This window comes from Lissotriton vulgaris, chromosome 4_1 (assembly GCF_964263255.1).
Source record: "Lissotriton vulgaris chromosome 4_1, aLisVul1.2, whole genome shotgun sequence".
Classification (NCBI taxonomy): domain Eukaryota; kingdom Metazoa; phylum Chordata; class Amphibia; order Caudata; family Salamandridae; genus Lissotriton; species Lissotriton vulgaris.
Window position 1 is genome coordinate 488,548,230 of NC_141691.1, and position 20,925 is coordinate 488,569,154.

Consider the following 20,925-nt stretch of genomic DNA (forward strand, 5'->3'; position numbering starts at 1 on the left):
GCAGCCGGAATTTTCTCGTGATGTGGCCTCATTAAGGTTTCTAAACATTCAGTATTGGTAGGCTCACCTGTGTTTTTCAAAATAAAATACAAAAACAAATCCTGTACATTGGAAGACCTCGCATGTTTGCAGGACTTCATTGGTTAAAACAATCATGGGTTTATTGCAACTGGATCCAGTGTCAAAGCCTGACATCATTTCAGATTTTCTTTTTCATTAAAAAAATATCTTACTTCCTTTCCTGTTTGCAGGGGATTCTGGGTAGGGAAACGTTGGGGGATCCCAAAAATCCCTACCTTCCTGAGGTCTCTAGTTTTCAGAAATGTGTGGGTTTGGTAGGTTTCCCTAGAAGGCCACCAAGCCCTGGACCAAAAAGTCATGTGCCTCCCCCCCCCCCTTGTAAAACCAGATCGTTTTGTGATAGGTCATTTTGATGTCTCCAAAATAAGTTTTGGGCCCTTGCTGTCGCGGGTACTTGACCCACCCACAAGAGTGAGATAGCATTTTTATCAGGAGACCTGGGGGAACGCTAAGTGGTAGGAAATTTGTGTCAGCCCGGTTATCCTACAACTTTCCCACATAGAAATGAGAACAATTTGACTTTTCCATCAAAATTTGAGGTATGCAGGGGATTCTGGGTAGGGAAACGTTGGGGGTTCCACGCAGGCCATACCTCCCTGGACTCCCCCAGGTCTCTAGTTTTCAGAAATGTATGGGTTTGATAGGTTTCCTTAGATGGCTGCCGACCCCGGGACCAAAATCTCATGTGACACCCCTTGCAAAACCATGTCATTTTTGGATACAGTTTTAAAAAATGTATAGGTTTGCTAGGTTTCCCTAGGTGCCCGCGGAGCTAGTGTTCAAAATCTACAGCTAGGCACTTAGCAAAAAAAGGGTCAGTTTTCACTGTTAAAATGTGGTGTTTTCACATTGCGTTTTAGGCCGTTTCCTGTCGCGGGCACGAGGCCTACCCACACAACTGAGGTACCATTTTTCTCGGAAGACTTTGGGGAATACAGGGTAGGGTGGAATTTTGGGGATCCACGCAGATTCCGAGAACTTTCCACCACAGAAATGTGAGGAAAATGTGGGTTCTTTTTTACAAAGTTTGAGTGTTGCAAGGGATTCTGGGTAACAAAACCTGGTGAGAGCCAGAAAAGTCACCCCATCATAGATTCCCCTGGGTGTGTAGTTTTCAAAAAATGTATAGGTTTGCTAAGTTTCCCTAGGCGCCGGCAGAGCTAGGGTTCAAAATACAGCTAGGCACTTTCCAAAAAAGGGTTAGTTTTCAATGTGAAAGTGTGGTGTGTCCACGTTGCGTTTTGAGGAACCATTTTTCTTGGGAGACTTTGAGGAATGCGGGGTGGGTGAAATTTTGCAGATCCATGCAGATTCCACAAGTGAGATACCTTTTTTATCAGGAGAATTAGGGTAACACAGAATTGTAGAGCAACTGTTAGTACTTATTGACTTTTAATGCATTTTAGCCTTTCAAATGAAAGACAATGTATAAAAAAGAAGTCACTTTGAAAAATGTTCTATATTTCTAATGCTATTATGGGTACTCACAATTTCGGAAATGTGCAAATAGCTAGTGTTCCTAAACTCTATATTTTGTTCCAATTTCAGAAATGCATAGGTGTCTTTCATCCCGATTTTTCACTACATGTAGTTTCCCAAATTAATTGCTATATACCCAGTCATAATAAAAAACCATTGTAAGACGCTTCTCAGTTTTTGGCTCTGGGTTTGTCGGGTTCTTGGTGAACCTACAAGTCCTAGATATCCCCACAACCAGAAAGATCCAGCGGATGTAACGGTATATTGCTTTCAAACATCTGTCATAATTAGAAGAAGTTACAGGTGAAAATGTTGGTACAATTGGCGGTTATTTTCAACTCATTTTCAATTTTCCCCATTTCCAACTGTTAGATTCTATGAAGAAACCTTGAAGGATCTACACAAATGACCCCTTGCAGAATTCAGAATTTTGTTTACTTTTCTAAATGTATCCCAAGATCCAATATAGCTTTCATACACATGTCTGCCATTACCTGGAAGAAGGCTGAAAGCTCAAAAAATAGTCGCAGTAAAATGCCAAAACTGTGAAAAAAATGTTGGTTTTCTGACAAAAGTCTTTCAGTCCCTGAGAGCTAGGAAAATTGTGATTTAAGCCCCACAAACCCTTTGTTGATACCATTTGAAGGGAAAAAAAAGATACTCTCATTTGCAGCAATTGTATTCCCATTTTTCCCCCAAAAACAACAACATGTAGCTGTATTTTGGCTAATTTCTGGGTCCCCTCAAGGGGAATTCACAAACCCTGGGTACCTTTAGAATCTCCATGGTGTTGGAAGAAAAGGACGCAAATGTCGCGTGGATACCTTATGTGGTCAAAAAGTTACAGGGGCCTCAGAAGGCCTAACAGTGAAGGGGTTAAATCTTCTACAGAGAAGCGGTGTGGTATGCTTCTTTAGGTAAATTGAAGACATTACGGTAGGAAGAAAAGAGATGGCGCTCTGCTGGGGAGTTAATTAAAAATGTAGCAAAGAATAACAGACTATTAAATCCATCGCCAATCGTACAGGTACCTACGTTTTTTGTGATGCAGACATTGCAGCTTGCATTTCAGATTATTATAAAAAATGATATACCCCTGAAAACAATCCTTCAGAAGTCATTGACTGCTATTTTGCTAAACTGAAATAACGAAATTCCATTATTATAGACACTTCCCCTCTTACATCTCCGCGTAATACTGTAGTAAATCTTTATTGTTTGATTGTGAAAACCGTTGCAATGCAATGCACAGATATATGAAACATGCACATGGTGCCAACAACATCACAAACACATAAAACCCTCTTGACCAAGCCCTTGAAAGCAGAGTTAAGAAAGAGGGCTCTGTATCTGCCCTATATCTGAAAGTGAGTTGGTCCCAAGACTTTGTGGGCCACGAGGCTTGATGGTTGGAACATTTGAATAAAATATACCTGTAAGTTGAATACCCACCCTTCCCCAAACAGGCACTGGACATGCGTTATTAGTGATTGTTATCGTGTATGTAAGCGTGAAGGTGCAAGTGCACAAATATGGTGCAATGTATGTTATTGATGTAAAGTGCGAGTGAAGCAGTTTGGATACCTTAGTGCTTTATCCGGCTAGTGATGCCTTTATACAGGTATGAGATAAAGGGTGGAGGTAAATGCAGTGTCCTGGGATAGCAGCCCGCAACTGCAGCAGTTTAAGTGCTGCCTGTATTCAGGTATGAGATAAGATGTAGTGTCAAATGAGGCATCCAGGGACAGCAGCCGGTTCCGTTAAAGGTTTTCCCGCCAGCCCCATTGATCGTGCAGCCTCCTATATTAAGTGGTGCAGGATTGCGAGGATTGTCAGTGATTCGAGATCTGCCACTCAGCTGCATGAGCGGATTTTGCGGATTGGCAATCCGCGAATTTGCGGATTTGCAAACTCGCAATCCGCAAAATCCGCGAATTCCCGCGAATTTGCGGATTTTTTTTTTTTTTTGTGTTCGCCCGTGTTTCTGCCAGTTCGCGAGGGTTTTTACAATTTCGCAATTTGCGAACTTACCTGTCGGGTCGCAAGTTTTGCGAACTTGTTGTTTCTACGTGTCCAACCTGTTTGGGACACTCTTCTTCATCACTGCCACTCTCTGTCACCACTGCCACTCTCTGACTACTCATGCCACCCTCTGGCCCACCCATGCCACCCTCTGTTTCATCACCACACCCTCTGGTTGTCCAGTGTACATTATTTTTGGCAAAGCAAAGCACACCTTCCCTGCCTCAAGTGACCTGAATTAATTTGGGGCTGATTAATGTGTCACAGAATATTTTTTTAGCTGGCACCTGCTTCCTTAGTGCGCCCTGATTAGTGATCTTTTGCACTTGCTAAGTGCTTTCATTGTTGCAAAATTAGTTACAACACCTGCCCTGCCCCAACTGACAATAATGAATTAGGGGCTGATTAATGGATTTTAACTTCCAGCCTGGCTCCTGCTTGTCTCCCTTAGCTGTAATTCAGGACCTTTGTGGCATATGTGTAACTATTCTGAGGTTCAGAGCAGGGTCACATAATAGTTGCAACTGGCAACTGAACTCTGGAGGGGCCCCTCAGGAAGCACTACAGGAAATGGCTACTAATGATGAGCCTGAACTTTTGAACCTGGTAAGTAGTTACTTTCAGTTTTGCTAAAATCGTATTTCTGCAATTTCGCACTTATTCGCGGGGCGCGAACTCACGCGAACAGTGCGAGCAGTGCGAGCAAAATCCGCTGCTCGCGGATTTGCGGATTTTTCAGGAAATTCGCAAATCTCGCGGATTGCGGATTTCCCGAAAATCCGCAAAATCCGCGAGCGGAACGGATTTTCCGCCCATGCCTAGTCTGTAGTGCAGGTGTAAAACTTTTAGCTGTACTGTTTAAGATATTTAAGCTATATTTAAGCTAATCACCCCCTCTCTTGCATCTACTGAACCCCTCACTTCAACCTTTTGCCGAATCTCTGGAGGAATTTCTCCATTTGACAGATCTACCTGATGCCCGTTGGTTCAAAGGAAGCAAGGCTCTGACTCCCTGCAGGACCTTATACCTTGTTATTCCATTTTCTCTGCAGGCTTAATATAGATTTACTATATTCTGTACTTAAATATTTACCAGTGGGTAAGGCACCTGGCCCTGATGGCATTACAGTAGAATGTAATCATAATTTCTCTAACTTACTCTTCCATAAAATTATTTAAACTCATTGACTACTTTCTCACCCTAAATAAATCCACTGGCTCATTTTCTGAGGCTATGGTCTGACTAATACTCAAAAGGGACTGTAACTCGACACTTTTTAAGAATTATCGTCCTATCTCATTAATAAATTCTGATTGCTAAATGTTTGCTAAGGCTATTGCCCTTAAATTAATTGATATTATTTCCGATCTCATTGATTGGGAACAGTCTGGTTTTGTCAAAAATATGAATATTGCAGACAATTTGTGTTCTTTCCTAAATATTTTCAGTAAAGCTAATACACTCATGTTTTTGCTTGCAGTACTTACACTTAGCACAGAAAAAGCTTTTGACAGAGTTAATTGTCAGAAGGCTTTAAAATGGCACGGTTATGGACCCTGATTTCGCAACTAATTTCCTTACTTTACCCCTCGCCTCGTTCAACAGTTATGGTAAATGGTAACCAATGTCCTTATTTATCTCTAAACAGAGGTGCCAAGCACGCCTGTCTGTTAGACTTAAAAAAAACACCACTGGGTCTGGGCCCCCAACAGCAAGGCTGAGCCACTAGCTACAATTGAGCAAAAAGGATGCCAATACAGTCTCTCTATTTCACTCGATCACAAAAACCATATGAATTGTACACTATGTTATGTTATGTTAATTTTGATTTATATAGCGCCAAATCACCGACAGGTCTCTTAGCGCTTTCTTTGGGAACCCGTCCTGGCTTTCCCTGCGGGATAACCCCTACTGGGCATCCCCAAGGTGAAGACCAGGCATCCCATCGCGGTGAGGCCGTAGTGGTAGAGATGGTAGTTTCCAAAATTCCTATTTCTTCCAGTTGCTGTTTAGTAAGTCGTTGGGCCGTTTAAACAGTTAAGACCATCAAGTCCCGGCTACATTTCGTTTCAATGTAACTGTAGCCCTTTTTATAAATTGGATCCTCTGTAAAAATCAAAGGTACGTTTTTAATCTGTAAACCACTTGATATTGTTCCGGCTCTAAGGTGTTGCAACAGAAAATGTCCGTGAAGGACACAAGCAGAATTTCCTTGGATTCTTTGTTATTATTGTCGGGTGAATTCACAATCCCTTTTCAGCTTGAATATTTAAAGGTAAGATAAGGAAGCTTGAGTGGTGGAGGATGGAGCAAGGCTAATATGAATTAAGTTATGGCCCTAAAGAAAGGTTTGTTTTCCTTTCCTTCACATCTTGATGTCCTGATGAGAACTCCCAAGCCAGTGAGAGTTCAAAACGCGTAGACAATTAGTGCCATCTAAGCAAAAGAAGTGATTCTAAACTTTTTTCAACAAAACTTTATTGATGAAAAGTGATTTTTTATGGCTTACTGTGAATATTGCTCAGACGTGAGTCCCTTGCTCACTTTGCCACTGGATTCAAGCAAGGCTGAAGACAGCTGGAATGCCGGAAACCGGTCCTAGAAAGCTTGTTTCCGGTCCAGGGAAGGCATGGCTTGGCAGTTCGGGCTGGACTGTACCCATGAGGAACAGGGTCAGACTGATTTGCATATGGCCATGTCTGAACTGGGGTGGCAGAGTGGGCTAAAGAACTGTGATGGATTAAACCCAGATCTGTTGACTGGGTGTGAGTGTTTGATTGGTTCAGATGCTGCGTCCATCACCACCCCCTTTTGTACCGCTTTGTTCGCCATATGTTGGCAGGGTATGCTCAGACGTGAGTGCCTTTCTCACTTTGCTACTGGATTCAAGCAAGCCTGGCTGAAAATGGCTGGAATGCCAGAAACCGGTCCTAGGAAGCTTGTTTCCGGTCCAGGGAAGGTATGGCTTGGCAGTTCGGGCTGGACTGTTCCCATGAGGCACATGGTCAGACTGATTTGCATTTGGCCATGTCTGAACTGGGGTGGCAGAGTGGGCTAAAGAACGGTGATGGATTAAACCCAGATCTGTTGACTAGGTGTGAGTGTTTGATTGGTTCAGATGCTCCGTCCATCACCACCCCCTTTTGTACCGCTTTGTTCGCCATAAGTTGGCAGGTTATGCTCAGACGTGAGTCCCTTGCTCACTTTGCCACTGGATTCAAGCAAGCCTGGCTGTAGACGGCTAGAATGCCAGATACCGGTCCTAGGAAGCTTGTTTCGGGTCTAGGGAAGGCATGGCTTGGCAGTTCGGGCTGGACTGTTCCCATGAGGCACAGGGTCAGATTGATTTGCATATGGCAATGTCTGAACTGGGGTGGCAGAGTGGGCTAAAGAACGGTGATGGATTAAACCCAGATCTGTTGACTGGGTGTGAGTGTTTGATTTGTTCAGATGCTCCGTCCATCACCACCCCCTTTTGTACCTCATTGAGATAACATGAGCAATTAAATGTATGCCTGTCCCAAGCCACGCGGTGCGTTCAATTACCACAACACTATCATCAATGGTCACAGAGGGAACTCAGCTTATATAGGTTGCCTATCTATCACTGAAAGGAACTTTAGAGATTATAACCATAAGGAATCAACCAACCACTAACATCCTGTTTGACTGCATACATGATTCAACAGCAGAAATTAAGCCTTATCCTAGCAAGAAGTGCTTGAAGAAATTATTGAAGCTGAACATGAAAGTCATGGCCAAATAAATGGCAACACAGGATCTAATACCTCTGACCACCAGTGCCTCGGGACACTACAAATCTTTCCCTGAACAAAACTGAAGATGTCACTGAGGAAACCAACGAGGACAGATCTACTGTCACACAAGACAAAAACAATCAAATATGAATTACTACCACTCACACTATGTCCTTCGAACTGGCCTTGTCGGCCAGTTCAGTTAGAATGAGTGAGCTTGCACAAAATGCAGACAACACATTAACAGGTACTCCTGACATAGCAAAGGTTATTGCAGAAAGCCTAGTGCTTCTAGCAAAAGCACTATCAAACCCAACTGACAAGCATCCATCATTGACCACTTACCCAGAGGACGAGCGATAAAACTACTGCTATATTTGAGAATGCAAAATATTCACAAGTTAGCTCCAAGTCTAATGAACTCTTGATTTGTGCCTGGAACATAGCTGGAATTGAAAGACACATTTACAATATCACATTGGTGTCATGTTCTACTAAACATCTCATGATCTGCATACAGGACCTCTGGAAAACTACATCTATTCACTTCCCAAATGTACCATTATTCGAAGTGCCAGCTACTAAAAGCTCATCCGGTAGACCCAGTGGTGGATTTCTCACTTTAGTCAATATAAGACTTCAAATGAAAGCTTTGGCACTTAAACTCAGGGCTTGTACCAAATACATCCTAAAAGTTGTGCTCAAGGACAAAAACAGGAACCAACTCCTCATTGTAAAGTGGACTTATCTCTTTCTTTAACACCAAACAGGATCCAATATTAGTCATTGATTGACAATCAAGAGGAAATTCAAGATAATGCAAATTCTCTTATTATCTTGATAGGAGATTTGTTATCAATATCTGGTATTTTATCCCATTCCAACCATTCATGATTCAATGGAAGAAAATATACCAGACGCAGTGTACAATATTCACCAACCTTCGACCTCAAGCAAGCCCAAGTCACACTTAAAGGACTTAGGCTTCAGATCTTTAACTGAAAGAACAGAGAATGACAGGCCAACACAACCAACATTCAGTACAGGAACTGCAAAAACAATAATTGATTACATCTTTACTTACTAATTCCATATCTAAATATGCAAGAACGACAAGATTGCCCATAGACATGAAAGCAACCATATTCCTTAGGAAATTACAATATATTTTAAGCGCGACCAATTCCTTTAAAGTACCAAGAGACGTGACAGGAATTAAGCATTCATAAACAATAAAACTATAAAGTTGTGTACTGAAAAAATTGTAGTCAGAAAAATTGAGCCACAGGAACATATTGATTTTGACTTTAACATTTGTCAGATTGCATAGTAACATTTCTTGGACAAAGTCTTGACTATACTATCTGTCAATCATGGCTATTACCATAAACTAAGCATGTCCGACCGACACATAAGTTTCCCCAGTTATCAGGTAATTGGGCGTGAAAAGCAACTAGATCGGAAAATGTTGTGAAAATGATTTTAAAACCTTCGCTTATCTATATGCGATTTCTAGATCAAACAAGGAAAACAACATTACAAAAAAGAAATGATCAAGGCAATAAGGCAAACTAAACAAGGCAGCATGGATAAACTTTATAAACGCGGTCACCTCAAACCAACGCAAAACATTTTGGTTCTTAGGTGGACTTGGTACAAATGTCTATAGGCGATCAAGTGACCATTTTATTCTGTTCAAGAAATGGGAAGCACATGGCAAATATTACAATGCAGGCAGCACTCCACTATCAACAACTAAAGATTCATATCACAATACATCCTGACCTATAACACAAGACAAGATCATTTCACTGATAATGAAAGTTGATGCCTTTCGGGTTCCCAGGTGCAATGGCTTACATATGGAGCAGTGCAAATGCTGTTCACCCTTTACATGTCACAACTGCATCACAGACACCTACGAGAGACAGGTATGAAAGTGCATTTAACACATGTGTTTTGTATGGTTTAACAACCAATGTAAGTGTTGCACTTGCCAACATTATTATAGAGTCCACTGTAGGATTAGAGAACTTACCCATATTAATGTGTTTTACCATAACTGATTACAATAATTAAACCATCCTCATTTAGTAGATAATGTACTCACCATAAAGATGAAATAGGATCTTCATAATTTGCTTGCTATATCACACAAATAAAATGTAATGATTTGCAAACTAAACAGAAACCATCCTTACCTATGTAGACTATGATTTTAGTTAAAACAACACATTTTATATAATGTTTACATTTATATTTAGTATATTTGATTTAAATGTAATTCTTAGTCATACTTACCAACTATTATTTTAACGGCTTACTGAATGTTATATGTAAAATGAAGCATAATGCATTATAAACCTATTCATTTGTGTTTAAATGTGGATATGCATATTAAATGTGCACCATTGAGTTAACATTTAAGTTGTCCTATGTAGGTCTGTATTTCACAAAGTTGCCTAAATCTGATTTAATTTCTGCTAACTCGACATTTCTTGCAGGTATTCACATTTATTGTTAGTTATAGAATAGATACATTACTGTACTAGAGATAGAGACAAGAGCCTGATGAAGAAGACCTTGACAAAGGAACATGGGGAACCAGAACGTCAACTGAAAAATCTATTGAGTATATGTTGCCATCTGATGTGTACGTAAGAAACTGATGTCATTCCCATGTATAGTGTGCAACTTTATTCCCGATGTAGCCATCTGATACCGGAGAACCAAACTGAAACAATGGACCAATAATGATAACATACAAAGGGTGTGTTACCTAGTTAATATTGAGTGCTATATTGTAGTGTTTACCCTGTCAGACTTCAGAAACCCTTTTTCCAGAGATGCTGTAGGAGGTCTCTTCTGAACCTTCTCTGCCCCTTTAGGGACTATCCCATCTATTGGACTTGAGAGATTTAGACCTCAATGCATATTTGATTCCTATCTAAGTGTGGCTTAGTCACTTTTCTGTCCGACTCATAGAAGACGCTTGATTGAGCTTCTGAAATGCTGGTACCATATTAAACTTAACTTTCCTTGCTCGATTCAATCAATCAATCAATCAATCAATCAAGCAATCAATCAATCAATCAATCAATCAATCAATCAGGGATTTGTAAAGCGCAGCTACTCACCGGTGAATCTTTCAAGGCACTGGGGGTTGCGGAGCTGCAGATCCGTCTGGGTGCTGGGTTCATTTGAAGAGCCAGGTCTTGAGGTCCTTCGGGAATCAGGAGATTGATGGGGATTGCCTGAGGCAGAGGGGCATGGTGTTCCAGGTCTTGGCTGCAAGGTAGGAGGCTGATCTTCCTCCGGTTGTGGTCCTGCATATCTGTGGGATGGTGGGCAGTAACAGTTGTGTGGAGCAGAAGGGTCTGTTGGGTGCGTGGAATGTGAGGCGGTGGTTTAGGTATGCTGTTCCAGCGTTGTGGAGGGCCTTGTATGAGTGGGTGAGGAGCTTGAAGGTTACTCTTTTGTTGACCGGGAGCCAGTGGAGTTCACGCAGGTGTTGTGTGAGGTGGCTGTGGCGGTCGATGTTTAGGACAGTCTGGCTGCAGCATTTTGCATGTTCTGGAGCTTCAGGGGAAGTTTCTGGGTGATGGCGGCGTAGCGTGCAATGCCATAGTCAAGTCTGCTGCTGATGAGGACATGGGTGACCGTCTTTCTTGATTCAGTAGGGATTCATATGAAGGTCTTTTGGAGCAGCCAGAGCACATTGAAACATGATGAGGACACATCGCTGATCTGTCGATTCATAGTGAGCGAAGAGTCCAGTATGATGCCACGGTTGTGTGCGTGGTCTGTGGGTGTGGGGGGTGTTCCCAGTGCAGCAGGCCATCAAGAGTCATTTCAAGTGGAGGGGGTGGATCCCAGGATGAGGACATCTGTGTTGCCTGAGTTGAGCTTGAGGCAGCTGTCTCTCATCCAGGTTGCGATGGCTTTCATCCCCTCATAGAAGTTGTTCTTGGTGACTGCGGGTTCATCGGCGTAGGAGACTATGTTGAGTCCATAATTTCTGATGATGGTTGCAAATGGGGCCATGTATACATTGAACGGGGTGAGGTCCAGGAGGGGGGGGGGTCCTGGGGTACTCCAAAGCTGATCTCTGTAGGTTCTGAGAGGACCAGTGTTATTCTGACCCACTGTGTTTGACTGGAGAGGAAAGAGCGGATCCAGAACTTGGCTTTGTAACAGATGCTGGATACCATGGATCTTGTCATTGGTAAACCCAATTACATCCTTCTGTATTCGATCCTCCAATGTGATTGGACAGACCAATACTGCATCATGTTCCTCATCCGGGAGTCGGTAAGATCTAGTAGAGTCCAGCCAAAGAATTCTAAAAAACTGAAAAGATGTCTAGGGAACATCATCTTACACGATCTGAATGCCCTCTGCAATAACATCCTGCCCCCTCCTATGAACCTGGTGGATGTCCATGACCTTACGGCCCATTATAACCAATCAATGACCAATGTTTTAGACTCAGTTGCGCCACTACAGCTTAAAAGACTGTCCTCCAAATTCTCCAAACCTTGGTTCAATGATAGTCTTAATTCCGAAAGAATGAATTTAAGATTTGCGGAAAGATTGTGGCACTCCTATCCCTCCCTTAAACATCTCTACCATCTGAGATCCCTAAGAAGCATCTACAACAAACGCATCAGATGCTCAAAGGCCACCTTCTTCCCAAATTAACTAGGGCAAGCAAAAAAAAGTCCCAAAAACAGTTTGAACTCATCAAGTCCCAAGTTAACAGTCATCCTAATCTATCGGCACTGGGTCGAGGGTCACTGCTGAACTGCAATGAATTTGCTGACTTCTTCACAGGTAAGACCACTAAGATACAAACTGATCTACGTTCTGCCCTTGAATAACTGTTAATCAGTCCACTGAACACCCTGCTACCCACAGTGTTGGATATCACTGTCCCTGCGCAGCCTTACCTCCCCAAAAACAACGCATCCTGGAGCCTTTTCCAAACCGTGGATGAGAGCACTATACACAAATCGATGGCTACTTTGAAACCTTCTAATCATTACAACGACCCCCTGCCATCGAACCTCTTCTCCGAAGTTAGAACCTCCTTACTCCCACTTTAAACTAAGATTGTCAATCCATCACTTCGGCATGGTTCTATTCCGGATTGCCTAAAATCGTGTCAAGTTACCCCGATTCTAAAGAAACCATCAGCAGATCCCACAGACCTTCATACATTTTGCCCAATCTCTAACATCCCCACGGTGGCAAGGCTCTTGGAGATATCTGTGCTCGCCCAACTCTGTAACCACACTGATCACTTCCAACTCCTGGACCAATGCCAATCTGGTTTCTGCCGGGGCCATAGTACAGAATCTGCATTAACTCACATTGTCGATGATGCGCTAAGAATGTTGGATCAAAATGAATCTTGCCTATTGATCCTACTAGACCTTCTGTCAGCATTTGATACTGTCAAACATGATAACCTAATTGACCTCCTGGAACACAGGATGGGGTTGTCTGGGCTTGTACTAAACTGGTCCTCATCATTCCTTCATAACAGATCCCAAAGCTTCAAGGTGAACCAGTCCCTGTCTCATCCTTTGCCGGTCACACTAGGGGTCCCACAGGGTTCAGCGCTCTCACCCAAATTCTTCAACCTGTCCATGGAGCCTTTGACAGAAATTCTGAACTCATCCAGCCTTTACTATCACATGTATGCGGATGACACCCAACTATACCTGAAGATTACCTCCCTTGAGGACATCTGGTCCCTCAACTCAGTCCTATTGGAAACTCAAAGCTGGCTGACACTAACCACTTGAAGTTAAATTCTCTCAAAACGGAATTCCTCCTAATCGCACCACACAAGCCATCTCCGGTCATCGAACAATGGTTGACTCATCTCACTGCTCTTAACTGCAGGCTGTACCTTGTTGATTCTGCAACCTCTCTGGGAATTATTCTAGACAAAATTCTGAACATACAGAAGCACATCAGCTCCCTCACCAATGGAGCGAACTTCCAACTTCGCATTCTAAGGAAACTCAAACCTTATCTCCCTGCTCATGTCCTAAAGGTGGCAGTGCAAGCCTTAGTGATTTCAAAGCTGGACTATGGTAGCGCAACCCTTTGTGGCCTACCTAGAGTGAAGACTGCTCCTCTTAGAACTGCCCATAACTCTGCTACCAGGCTCGTAACAGGCCCCCAAAAATACAACTATATCACTCTGGACCTGTTGTCCCTGAACTGGCTTTCATATGAAGTTCGGATACAGTTAAAAATTGGATGCGTGGCACACAAAGCCATTCTCTTCAATACCCCACTGTACCTCGCTCAGAAACTGGAGCTCTCAAGTGGTTCACAAGCCTCCAGAAGCGCCAGCACCTTATTGCTCAAACCACAAAAATTCAAGAAAAAAAAAACTACAATCAAGCCTTCTCAGGGATGGCACCAAGGATTTGGAACTCCCTCCCCCCTGAAGTCAGGGTGATTCCTTATATTGTCCTCTTCAAAAAGGAAGGTAAAGTGCTCTTGATGAAGAAATTTCAGCCTCTGACTGGCTATTCCATTGGATATTGAGGCCACAGTCGCAGATCTGCTGCCCAGCTGCCAGTATAACAAGAATGCCTTGGCTTTACATGATTGTGTATTTTTTGCTTTGTTGGTTCTGTTTTTGATTGTTTGTATTCCTCTTGATGTATAAACTGTAAAGCGCTCCGATACCCACGGTGGTCATGTTTGTGCTATAGAAAACTTTCAAAATAAATAAAAATAAATTGTGGAGTCTTGTGCTTAGGGTAAGGTAAGGTAATACATTTTATTGTTCGGTTAATTAAAACCTTTACAATTTCCATGTAAAGGAAGCAAGCTAGTTCACCCCCGCCCATGCTTAGGGTATGGTGGGAGATGGTGCCAAAGGATGCTGAGAGGTCCAGGAGAATGAGGACCGTAGTTTTGCCCTGGTCAAGGATGGAGCTGATGTCGCCGGTGGCAGCAAGGAGGGCAGTCCCAGCTGTGGTTGCTTCAGAACCCAGAATGGAAGATGTCCAGGATATGGTTGCCTTCAATGAACTCTGCAAGCTGGGCATTAATGGCCTTCTCAATGACCTTGGGTGGGAGGGGAAGCAGAGAGATGGGCCTGCAATTCTTGAGCTCCGTTGGATCGACAGAAGGCTTCTTCAGCAGAAGGTTAATCTTGGCCTGTTTCCAGTCATCAGGAAAGGGGTCGGTTTCAATGGAGCAGTTTATGGCGTGCTATAACTCTGGTCTTATGAGGGTTGTGGCTCTATGGAAGATGTGGAGTAGACAGGGATCTGATGGGGCTCCAGAGTGAATGGTCTTCATGGTCTTGAAGGTGTCATCAGTGGTGAGCAGGGTCCAGCTGATCAGGATCTGCTGGTTGGAGGCAGCGTTGGTTGCAGTGGCAGCAGAGCTGTGGGGTAGTCTAGGGCATCAAAGCTGTTGTAGATCTGTTTGATCTTGTAGTGGAAGAAGGTGCTGAGTTTGTTGCAGAGGTCAAGGGAGGGTGGTATGACTATGGTCGCGCTGTTGGGCTTGGTGAACTTTTTAATGATGGCGAAGAGTTCTTAGCTGCTGTGTGAGCTGGCATTGATTCTGTCTTTGAAGGACATTTTCTTTGTGGTTTTAATGAGGCGGTGGTGGCTGCTTGGAAGGCAGCGTGGGCTTCTGGGGTTTAGGTGTTCCTCCATCTTTTATCGAGCTGTATACAGTTGCTTCTTCACTCTTGGAGGGTGAAGGTGAACCAGCTTGCTTCCTTAACATATTGTTTGCTGAGGGGCTTCTTGATGGGAGGCAGGGTGTTGGAGAAGTTGGCGATCCAGAGATGGAGCTGTGAGCTGCAGTGCTGGTATCTGTGGAAGCCGGCGGTGGGATTCTGTTGAGGAACCGGTGGGCATGGTGAGGTATGGTGGGTTTGGTGAAGGAGAAATTAATGCAGTAGTGGTCGGTACAGAGGAATTCGGTGGTGTGGCTGAAAATGATGCTGTTGCTGGAGGTGAAGACAGGGTAGAGCATGTGTCCTGCTGTGTGTGTATGTGGGGCAACTAGCTGCTTGAGTCCTATGTTGGTCCGGTTCTCTAGGAGGGATGAGGTGTTCTTTTCATTGAGGTTGTCCAGTTGGAAGTTGAGGTCACCGAGTAGTGTGTAATCAGTGGATGCGAGGGTCTGAGGTGCGATGATGGCGGAGGTGAAGGAAGCCCGGGGGCAGGAAGTCCTTTAGACGAGGGTGCCGCAGAGGGTGGTGCTCAGGTTGGTCTGGATCAGGAAGTGGAGGTGCTCCATGAAGGTCATTGGGCCGTCCGAGTGGGTGGTCAGGCGAAGGGTTTTTTGGCCGAATGATGGCAATGCCTCCCCAAGGTCAATTGGTGCAGTCCTTGCAAGTAATCTTGTAACCATTGGGGATGGCAGTGGTGATGTCAAGCTCTGAGGTGGGGTTGGTCTAGGTTTCCGTAAGGATGGCGTTGGCAGGCGAGGCAGAGTCAAGATGGTTACATATCTCTATGGTGTGTCTGTGCAGGGATTGAATGTTGAGGAGGATGCAGTAGAAATGGTGGGGGGCAGTAAGGGTCGGTTGGGCAGGTGGAGGAGCTGGAGTGGGGAGGTGAGTGAAGGTGCAGCGGCAGAAATGTGAGGTGAAGGGGCTATAGGTGTCATTTGGTGACGAGAGCTGGCATGCAGTGTTGCATTCGAGGTTGAGTGCTTGGAGGATACAGGAGTTATAGAGATAGTGGGTCTGAGGACCAGGGTCTGTGGTACTGGGCACAGTCCAGTTACAGACAGGCGCAGACTGGCTTGCTTTATGCACGCCTTTGTCGCACCATCGGCACACCCGCTGGGCACAACTGCCATTAAGTAGTGTGAGGGGGAGGGCTGGACAGCTGGGAGGGAGTGGTAAACCCTGCACTTGAGGGGGGCAGCTGCCTGGTTCTCCAGTAGTGCAAAAAAGGGTGAAGCAAAAATGGGAAAAGTGAGGAATATTAGAGAGAGGAAAGTGGCAAAAAGAAAAGAGCAGCAGAAAAAAAGGTGGAAGAAGGGAAGAGACGCTCTGCCATGGAACCACCGGGGTTGAGACGCAGGTGGTAGCCTGCGGGTGGAGAAGGGACCTCAAACTCACTACCCAGCAAGGGTCAGTGGGTCTGCAGGGCAGAAACTACTTGGTGGAGCTGCACGGGAGGGGAGGAGGTCATGGACCAGATTCTGATTTCCTTTATAAAATTCCCTGTTTTATTAGACTCTTTAGATGAACTGAACCATCCTCTGTTTGGACCTCAATTTTTGTGATTCTAGATTTACCTCTGCATAGACTAAAAAATGTGGGACTTGTCTCTGAGCATCAACGTCTTTAATTAATATTTTGCATAGCAGTGACAGAACTACTTGTTTGTTTAATTCTGTTGCACCTGAAATTCTTCAGGAGTTTGGGCTGCCTCGTTGATATTCTGTATCTTTATAGCATGACCCTAATTTTGTAGCCAAATGGGTTGCACTGTTAATTGAATTTTAATTAATGTAATGTTAACTCCGATCGCCTCTAAGTCGGATAGAAAGGCCTGTTGGAGGACCAATGGTAAGCAAGTGGCCCCGGAAAATGCCGTATCATCTATCAATATTATACAACACTCTCTGGATTGCTCTCCTATACTGTTTATTGTCTAAGGTTTTGCATTCTGGTACTATTTCCACTTCATGTAAAGGATCAATCATTCATTTGATATACAAAAAGGGAGTAATAAATGAGCTAAAATAAACCTACAGGCTGTGTTGGCAACATTTTTGCAAATATCATACTCTGCAAACTAGCGGACTATGAAAACTAGAGGGAAATAATACGTTTGTATCAAACCTGGTTGGTCTAACATTGATAATATTGCTGGATTAAAATTATTAGCCCACAATGCCATTGACCAGTATTGAACACTGAATGCCTACTACATAGATTAACTGAAAAGGGAGGCTTGGTCCACTAAGGTCAGGAAGGACCTACTAACAATAAACGAAAAGAGAAACCTGACCTGCTGTTTTAGGAAATAAAACAGGCTAAGACGTTTCGCTCATTCGCATGGTCTAGTGCAATTTAATTACTTTTTCACAAAACAACCATTCTAATCAATGACACGTGTAACCATGTCTTATCAAAAGATACAATGTTTCGCCAATAACTGTAAAAAAAATGTAAACATAAAACATACATTGTTGACATAAGACAAACTAATGGCTAAATTATAACCCGTCAAAATTCAAAACATAACTGCCAGTTGTGTCTATAAATCCATCATTTTTTAGCAAATGACTACAAAGGCTGTAAGTCTACTGGGAATACATTTGAATGTCTAGCTGGCATGTAAACATTTGAAACACAATGCTCAACATATACATGTATCACTTAAATAACTCAGTAGGGGTTAAACGCTGAAACGTTTCAATTCCCTATCACAATTTGAGGGTTCTCTTCAGGGCTTGTGACTGGAAAATCTAAAATCTAAAAGAAATAAGTTCCAAAAATATAACAGTACAAGTAAACAACAAAGCAGATATTGGTGCTGTGCATAGATCTAGAAAAGTGAAAATACCTGAGTTTTAGGTTCAAGTCTTGTTTGTGATCGGATGGTATTTCTGAGGGTAGAATTAGTCCAGATGTCCAAAGACTTTCTCCGTAACTAAATGAGTGAGACGTTTAAAAACATTCTCCGTGTACATTGCCTTTCAGAATTGGACGTTTTATAGAAACTACAAGGCTTACAGTTTACAAGCACAGATCGCTGCCATCTATCCCCCTCAGCTTGAAAGTATTGGAATGCAAGTCCAATGCCCTCTGACGTTTATGATCCAATGAAAACGATATTTTAGTATCCAGCAGTTCCTAAAGCCCTTCCTTATTATGTCTAATTCTACCCTCAGAAATACCTTCCGATCGCAAACAAGACTTGAACCAAAAACTCAGGGATTTTCACTTTTCTAGAGCTATGCACAGCACCGATATCGGCTTTGTCTTTTACATGTACTGAAATATTTCTGGGACGTATTTCTTTTACATTTTCCAGTCACAAGCCCCGAAGAGAACCCTCAAATTGTGATAGGGACTCGAAACGCATCAGCGTTTAACCCCTACTGGGTTGGTCAAGTAATACATGTCTATGTTGAAGATTGTCTTTCAAATGTTTTCATGCCAGCTAGACGTTTAAATGTATTCCCAGTAGACTGACAGTCTTTGTTGTTATTTACAAAAAAAAATGATGGATTTATGACACAATTGGCTGTTATGTTTTAAATGGTTTTGACTGATTATAATTAGTTTGTCTTGTGTCAACAATGTATGTTTTATGTTTCAAAAAAATGTTTATAGTTTTTGGCGAAACATTGTATCTTTTGATAAGACACGGTTACACAATGTGTCGTTGATTAGAATGGTTGTTTTGTAAAAAAAAAACTTATTAAATTGCACAAGACCATTCGAATGAGAGAAAGGTCTTAGACTGTTTTATTTCCCAAAACAGCATTTCTTAAACAGCAGGTCAGGTTTCTCTTTTCGTTTATTACTACATAGATTAAAGCACGACATTTGCTAAAGTCAAATGCTCTCATATGAGGAACAAGCTGTGTAATTGGGGCATTGACAACTCACTGCTTCATTTTATTATTGTGCTGCTGCATGAAAATACGTGGCAAAAATTCCAATTATCCAACAAGAGCATCCTGTCACCTAAAATAGCAACACAAAATGGTTAAAAACACTAAAACAAGGCTGTGTTCTGGCTCCTCTACTTTTTTCTTTTTCTATTTCTTATTTACCTGTGCAAATGGATATTGCAGATGGTATTCCAACAAATCTAGGGAAACAAGCATCACACAATTAGCCAATCCAGACGACTTGGTCATCTTTTTAATGACGGCTAAAGGTCTCCAGTAGTAGATATCAAGACTTCCTGAATACAATGTTAAGAACGATCTCATGGTCAACCACTCAAAATATAAAGTAATGTGCTTCGGAAAAGGCAGCAAGAGAGAATCGCACAAAATTAGTAATGTAATAATTAGGTAGTAGTATAATCTTTATTCGGTAAAAATTTCACCATAAAAGAATACATTTTCAACAATTATACATTACTTTCCGATAAAGAAAAAGATAAGAACATTAGATAAAACCTGGCACGATAAAATTCCTGATTAAAATGAACCCTTACATATTTACAGTACATTGGGTGTTTACTATGGGCGTGGTTCCAACCTGCGCATCAATACATTGTTATCTAATTAATAGGGTGACATCAAGCTATACTAAACTCAGTTATTACATACAACCAGTGGGTGCCGACTATCAGCTTGTCAAGGGCGGGGTTTGCTGCTTTAACCTCCTAATACGAGTCAGCCATGCACTGCCCAGAAATTTGGCCACTCCGCATACCGTGACAGTGGAAGTTGAGTCAGTGGTGAGGACTCTTAAAGCCATTCTATGGCACCTCAAACCCAGCTCCTTACATACTGGTTTCAACCATACCCTCCTGGCTGTTTTATATGCGGGGCAGGCAAACAATAAGTGTGCCACAGACTCCTTCGGGGCCGCGCACCCAGGGCATGGGCGCAGTGGGCCATCAGCATTAGACCACCCCGAGGTAAACTCATGTACCGGAAGGGTCCCATACCTCAACTTTAAATAAAGGGCTCTATCTAGAGGCTTCGTTATAAGGTTGAGGAAGGGTTCCAGCTTCCTGGACCACTTAACCTTTAAGAACCTCTCTGTGAGTGAGCCCCCTACCCCACTGCGTATTGCCTCTGCCTCCACCCAATCCCAGTATAACTTTTTAATCACTGGTTTGGGAGGTGGCATTTGCTCTCCCACACATCCCTTAGGCCCAATTGCATCACCAGCTGCCTCACATTGTGCAGCCACCTGATCTTATTACCGGTGTCTAGCAATATTAATTCATCCAATACGGCTGCATAGTTAGCGAGCTCCTCGGACCTTCGCAGCCTCACCCAAAACAGTAAGGGGCGCAGCCGCACTAGCTCTTTAATGGATCACCTGCCCAGATCAAGCCGCAGGGGAATTAGCGGAGTGGAAACGGGAAGAGTCACCAAGTCCCTAAAAAACTTGTTTTCCGCTGCTACTAGCTCTGACACATTTTCAAACCCCCACAGCTCGGAGCCATACAATGCAGCCGGGAGTATCTGCCCCTCATAAATTGCCATAACTGGAGCCACGGGTTTGCTCGCTGATTCCCGATGCTCTCTCAACGTTACCCCTGACACTCTTTTATGGCTAAGTAACATTTTAACCAGGTGGTCCTTCCAATTCATCTGACTATTTACCCGTACCCCCAAATAGTCGAATGATTCTACCAGCTCCAAGGGTTCCCCATTGAGTGTGAGATTGTTTCTGAATCTTTTGGAGGGTGAGAAAGCCATAAGCTTAGTTTTCGAGCATTGATGGTGAGTCCTCTATCCGTACAGAAGGTGCTGAAGCGATTTAAAAGCCTTTGGAGTCCCACCGGGGATTTGGAGATCAGTAAGGTGTCGTCCGCGAAGAGTAGAGTGGGGATTCGTTCCCCCGCCAGGGTTGGGGCGTCCACCTCTTCCCCT

General features: G+C 43.2%; 1 protein-coding gene across 1 annotated transcript in view; it reads right to left on the minus strand.

Annotated features, from left to right (window-relative positions):
- Positions 1-20,925, minus strand: part of FRMPD3 (FERM and PDZ domain containing 3) — a 786,479-nt gene that overhangs the window by 417,292 nt on the left and 348,262 nt on the right. The gene's annotated exons all lie outside the window — the stretch shown is intronic.